Source organism: Kogia breviceps, chromosome 5, assembly GCF_026419965.1.
Source record: "Kogia breviceps isolate mKogBre1 chromosome 5, mKogBre1 haplotype 1, whole genome shotgun sequence".
NCBI lineage: Eukaryota > Metazoa > Chordata > Mammalia > Artiodactyla > Physeteridae > Kogia > Kogia breviceps.
Window position 1 is genome coordinate 87,238,222 of NC_081314.1, and position 6,522 is coordinate 87,244,743.

The following is a 6,522-nucleotide window of genomic DNA, read 5'->3' on the forward strand; positions in this document are numbered from 1 at the left end:
GCGTCCATTAGAGGGAGTTTATCCTGACTTATTATCAGGGTAACAGGAGGAAAAAAACAAGAACTACTGACGACTTCTGTCGAAGGACAGAGAAAATGCACATTGAAAGATGAGTCATATTCTGGACCTTATTTCATTACCACCTCCTGCCAATTATGTGGGGGGAGAATGGCTGATGTTTCATAGAACTGTATAGATTTCTGCGCTAGCAGGCACCTCAGAAATCATCCAACACAACTCCCTTATTTTATAAATGAGGAAACTGAGGTTGGGAGAGGTTAAGTGATATGTGTAAGAGGGCAGGAAATGGCAGAGTGGGGCTAGAATCCAATTCTCCTAACTGCCAGCCCTCGCTCGCCTCACTTCTGTGCACTGCGGGAGGAACATCCCTCAGTGTCACTCCTCTCCCTTCACAGCCCTTTCCTCTGCCCCCTCCGTGTGTTCTCACCACTCAGGGAATTATAGCCCCTGTGACTTTCTCCCTTCATTTTTCAAATTCATTTTCAGGAAAGTGACTGGAACCATATTTTTATATAACCATTAAGCCTTCATATTAGGGCGCTTTAAAACAAGACTTACACAGGTTTGAAATATATAAAGAAAAAAAGAAGAGGAATCCTCCATAGTATCAGAATCCAGCTTACCTCAGCTGACATGACATCTTTTAAAAATAAAAGCAATATCCGCACCAAGTTAGAAATTCAAAAAACACAGAAAGGTGAACTATAACATGTAAATCTCCCTTTCCCAGAGTCACTCTTCCTAGAGGAAGTTGCTGTTAACAGATTTTATCTACACTCTCAGTAAAATATAAAATGCTTAATACATAAACCAGCAGAGGTACCTGGATGGATGCATGACGAACAGACGGACAGAAAGACAGATAAATAGATAGCAGATAGATAAAAATGTTGACAAAAGAGTTCAGCCGGGCTTCCCTGGTGGCGCAGTGGTTGAGAGTCCGCCTGCCGATGCAGGGGACACGGGTTCGTGCCCCGGCCCAGGAAAATCCCACGTGCCGCGGAGCGGCTGGGCCCTTGAGCCATGGCCGCTGAGCCTGTGCTCCGCAGCGGGAGAGGCCACAACAGTGAGAGGCCCGTGTACCGCAAAAAAAACAACCAACCAAAAGAGTTCAGCCTGTGCAAGTATGTTTTCCATTTAGTAATGTAACAGATTTTTCAAAATCATCATATATAGCTATTTTATTTTAAAAATAGCTGCATATTGTTCTACTCTATGGATGACCTATCATTTATTTAAGTAGCCCCCAAGTTTTTTCCAGGTTTTGCTATTACAAGGAGAATAATCATGTTTGTATGTATACATCTGTGTGTGTGTGTGCACACACACACACATACACATGCTTTTGCAAACATAACTGCAATAGTAGAATTATTGGGTTAAAGGATATGAGCACTCAAAAATTTGATATTTTGAGATAGGGTGTTTAAATGTCTAAAGAAGAAGGAAACTTTAGGTAAGATAAATCTTTCTTGTAGCTTTTTCAGTCATGTCTCTAAGGATCCAGCAAAGGTGTTGAAAAATAGGTCACAGGAGAAAATTCCCAGCATTTCTTCCTCTAGAAAAGGATGTAGGTTCAGAGTCTGAACACCCAGTCCTAGGCTGGTGGCAAATAATAAATAGGATTATAAAGAATCTGGTTAAAAATGGCTACTTAGGATTTACATGGAACACTTAGCAGAGAAGCCCAACCACTTATCCACAATGGAACAAAGAATGGTCCTCCATCTACATAAATTTTATCTTCTTCATCCAAGCAGGACTAGTAGACCACTAGCCTCTGCACAGTGATATGGCTAAACAAATGAAGGCTCCCAGTGGGAAAGCAGGTAGCATTTCTTAAAGATGCCAAAACGGAGGCTGAAGCACTGTCATCCACTTGCTTTGTAAAAGGAGGCAGGCTCTCCTCACTCTCCTCTTATTAGCTTATTAGTTACGAGTGCAACACCAGCAAGCTAAGAGGAGCAGCCAAAATCTGATCGATAATCTATCTGTCTGTATCTGAATCAAAGGCACCGTGGTAAGGAAGGGAAAAGCACGGAGTGTCTTAAATCACAATGCACATCATCAGGAGCCAGACAGTTGAGAGGGGCTGAGAGGGAACACGGAGAAGAGAGAAGTTGAGCCGGGGGTGGGGAGCTGGAGAGAAAGACCCAATTGTTAAAAATAATACAGTTCTCATTTTGAAAAGTTGAAGCTTCAAAGGGCAAAGGAGGCTCAGATCTTTGGGAAATCAAAATCATATACATATATACACACACACTTCAGAAGTACAGGCATCAAATGAAGTAAAAGTCCTGGGAAGGTTTTTGGATAATTCAAACAGAATCTCTGAATCACCTGGGACTTCCCAATGTCTCTTTAGCCTCCTTTTTCTAGGTAATGCATCAGGCCTCTAACAGACAGTCGAGGATTCCAAGTTCATACACTGAGTCCCATCATTTGAACCTGTAAACTAGGCAGAATGTCTCCCAAGCCCTGCATTTGAGCCACAAATCTACCATTTTTCTGTTCAAAAAAAAAAAAAAAAAAAAAAGAAAAAGAAAAGTTTGTGTTCGGGCTTAGAAAGGAGAAATAGAAGTGTGAGGAATCTTATAGGTCAATTAGCCCAAACCTCCAGTTTTGTATATGAGGCAACTAAGACCTCAGCAGTAGCTTCTTTAGCTCCCACCACATAATTAGGACAGAATCTCAGAACTCTTGTAAGTATCACCTCAGTCATCTTTCTGGTGCTTTACCACCAGATGATGTATTCAGTATTTCTGCTTTTGTTTATGCAAGAAAATTAACCAGCCAACCAATGTTGCATTATTGCTTACAGAAAAGATGCATTTATATCTTTCTGCAATGGAATAACATTCAGGAAAGAAAACAGGGAACTGAAATCTCTAAGATGATGTGGTTTTTCTTATTCACTGCATGCAGTGGAGTCCACCACTGTTTCAGAAAATTAGGTACTTGGTTAAAGAGGTATGTGTGTCTGTTGGGCAGGGGGTGGAGAGATAGGATGAAGAGAGAAAGAGATTGTTTATTCCAAAGTCAAACGCAAATTTTTTTTTGTATCAACAACAGTTGTAATCGTTTAGCATGAACCTGAGCTATGGGGGCTTCTTCTATAGCGAGGCTTACCATTTTCATATACAACCAAATATATTTCTGTAGTTTGTCTATTTATTGTCTGTCTCTCATTGGGATATAAGATCAAGAGGGCATTGAGCAAGTCTGTTGTTCATGCTAATATTATCTAAGGTTGCTCTAGCTGCTATAACAAGTTTATTTCTAGTTCACCTCAAGTGTAAAACCAGTTTTCTTACTGCTCTCCTCTAAGCGGTGATTCTGCCACCTTCTTCTATGTAGTCCACCACCTTCATTGTAGCTCTCAAGGTCAATATAGTCCGTGAAAGATTCTCAAGGAGAATCACACGTGTCAGGGGCAGAAGCAACATTTTCTCTTATAGCCTATTGGCTAGTACTCAGTCATATCCACACCTAACTCCAAAGTCTAGAAAGTGTAGTCTAGTTGTGTTTCCAAGAAGAGGAAATGGGTTTAGGAATCAGCTAGCAGCCTTTGCCACACTAGTCTATAATCAGAGCCTAGAATAGCATTTAGCACAGAGTAGATGCTCAAACAACAGCTGTTGACGGAACTTTTGAATGAATGAATATGGTCAACTTTTTAACTCTCTCACAATCCTATAGGTTAAGTAATCATGTTTAAACTACTTATCCAAATAGAAATGAGAGTTCATTATGAATCCAGTCTTAAAGAGGGCCTTGTTACTCTTCAGCTCATTTGGTTTTTCTTTCCTCTCAGCAGTGATCCTTAGCTGAAAATATCTTGATTTTCATGAAATTCCGTTTTCATTAAAGTAAGGCTAATTAGAGCTGTCTCATGCCCCTTTTCTGTTCCTCCAAGTTCTCCTAAAAGAGTTGCCTGTATGAGAACGATGTGATAATCTTCTCACTGCCATGACCCAAGCGTATTACATCATGGAATGTAGATGATCTGCATTTCTCATGGACAGTTTGGAGTATGACTGTTATTTTAAAACTTAAAATACAAACCAGGAAACATACTGAGCTTGTGTAAGACAGATAAGAATCTATCCTAGTGTCTGAAAATCCAGAGCAGGTCACTGGACAAGCTCCCCTGATTTTTCACCAACCTCATGTGCAGGAATTTCTCCAGTTTTTCCACCAATGCTCTCTGACTACTGTCAAACCCAATCTTTTGCTTTCTGTCTTCAACTGTACCAAGACAACAGTGGGTCCATGTCTCCAGAATAACAACTGCCTAGTACAACAGCTGCTGTGGGCCTGGCTCCCCTCCTCCAGCACCTTATAGGCCTAGGGATTCGAGCAACAGCCTTTGAAACACAGCCCTTGGCAAGATTTTTAGCCTCCTACCCCCTTGCTCTTGGCAAATCCCGTCTCTTCCTCATCAGCAACAGCGACTCAGGTCAGCTGGCAGATTATACCTCTTTTTTCCTTTTTTTTTTTTTTTTTTTTCACTATAGGCAATGAGAATAAGATAGATACAAACTATTGATTTGGGGATTTGGGGTAGTCACAGATTCATAGACTAGTAGGAAGTTGAAACTCGAGCCAGTGACTGAATTTTTCTCGGCCTTAACGTTCTCCTCTATGCAGCGGAGAGAATGGTAACTTTCTGTTGAGTGAGCGAGTGACAATGAATGCGAAGCACCTGCTCTCCCAGTGTTTGTTTTGCTTCCCCCTTTATTTCACTCCTATGAGTGAAATATTATGATTCCCCTATAATTTGTCTTACCTCATTCCCAGTAGATGGAAATTTTGTCCACCTCCAATTATTGATATATAACTTTTTATACTTCAATCACCCCATTCTGAAATGAGTTCATTTTCATGTAAGCTCCTTTTTTTTCTTTCATAATTGAGATTTTATTGGTTGTTTTGAGGGTCAATACACAGACATTTTAATTTGTACACATTTCTCAACATACATACCAAAAATCTAAAAAAATCATGTAGATTCTTTTGTGAACAGTTATTCCAGTGACTTTCCAGCTTAAAATTTGGAGGTAAGTTTTCCTTCACAGGATATCCAGTACCAATATCTTCAAATATTGATATGCTGTTACATCATAAGTCGCACTAATTCATAATTTAGTATCATATACACTACATACTCAAATTGTCAGTCGTCCACAGAACATTAACAGTTACTAGAAGAACTGGACTACCATTACCAAAGATGTTACAAAGTGCACAAAATTCTGCCCAGGAGAGCCATGATCAAGGGGTGAGTGGTTTCCTTTAGGAAACAATTCTACCAAAAACAACATAGGAAAAGAAGTAATTTAAAGCGTTTAAGACATTTAATGCACAACTGTCTCCAAACTGCCATTTACTATGCTTTGTATTATAGGATATAAAAGCTACTACCCCCCATCTGTGGAAGGTGAAGCTGACACCCAAGACAACCAAAGTCTCCCATACTCAATATCCCACTATTTTCTGGTTGTACCAAAAAATAAACAACCAGCAAATGATTTCACCTTTAAAAAAAAAAGCATTTATACTTAAAAAATGGGATGAGGTGGGACTCCCTCTTTTTTAAAAATGTTTCTAGAGCTACTAAAAATCTTTCATTTACAAAATAGTTGATAAAAATATTCCTCTGGATTGTGCAAGGAGGGAAACAGGGACCCCTGATAGGACCAGGTATGTGATATTAATCAGACTTGGCTTCTTTCCCTCCTGCTTCATCAGAAGCTGCGCTCTCCTCGTTTTTAGCTTCTCCATTTTCTGTAGGTGAGTCTTCTTTAGCATCTTGGTTTGCCACTTCAGCCTGTTTTCCCTTTGCTCCCCTTTTCCCTTCTGTTTGCACTTTTTTGTCTGAAGATTTATCCTTTCCTGCCTCCTTTCTTGGCTTCATTTCCACTTTTGCAGGAGCCGGCTTAGCTGACAACCTCGCCGACCTCCTCTTGGGCTCCTCCTTCGCCACCCCCTCGGCGGAGCTAACCTTCCTTTTGGGCATCGTGGGGACGGGGCGGCCAGGGCGCGCAGAGAGCCTTCTCGAAGCTGGGCTGCCTGGCCGCCGCCTCTCCTCCCGCCTCCCGAGCTGCTGGGACCCGCATGTAAACTCCTTTTGATCACCTTCTCTTTCTTCTTAAGCTACTAGAACTCTGCTGTGCAGTATGGTCAACTCTGACCACAGGTTGCTTTAGAGCACTTGAAACGAAGCTTTCTAAATAAAGATGTGCTCCAAGTGTAAGACATATACCAGACGTTTTAAAAACTTCATACACAAAAAGAATGTAAAACAGATCGTGAATGTTTCGTGTTGATTATATCTTAAAATGGTAATCCTTTAGATACACTGGATTGCAGATCTTCTTAAAATTAAAACCACCTGTTTATTTTTACATTTTTAAACATGACTGTTAGGATATTTAAATCTAGGCATGTGGCTTGCGTCATATTTCTGTCGGACAACAAGTGTGGTAGAGACATCTCTGA

At 40.6% G+C, this 6,522-nt stretch overlaps 1 pseudogene; it reads right to left on the reverse strand.

The window, feature by feature from the left end:
* Positions 1-5,734: 5,734 nt before the first annotated feature.
* On the reverse strand, positions 5,735-6,040 carry LOC131757340 (non-histone chromosomal protein HMG-14 pseudogene; annotated as a pseudogene).
* Positions 6,041-6,522: the final 482 nt, after the last annotated feature.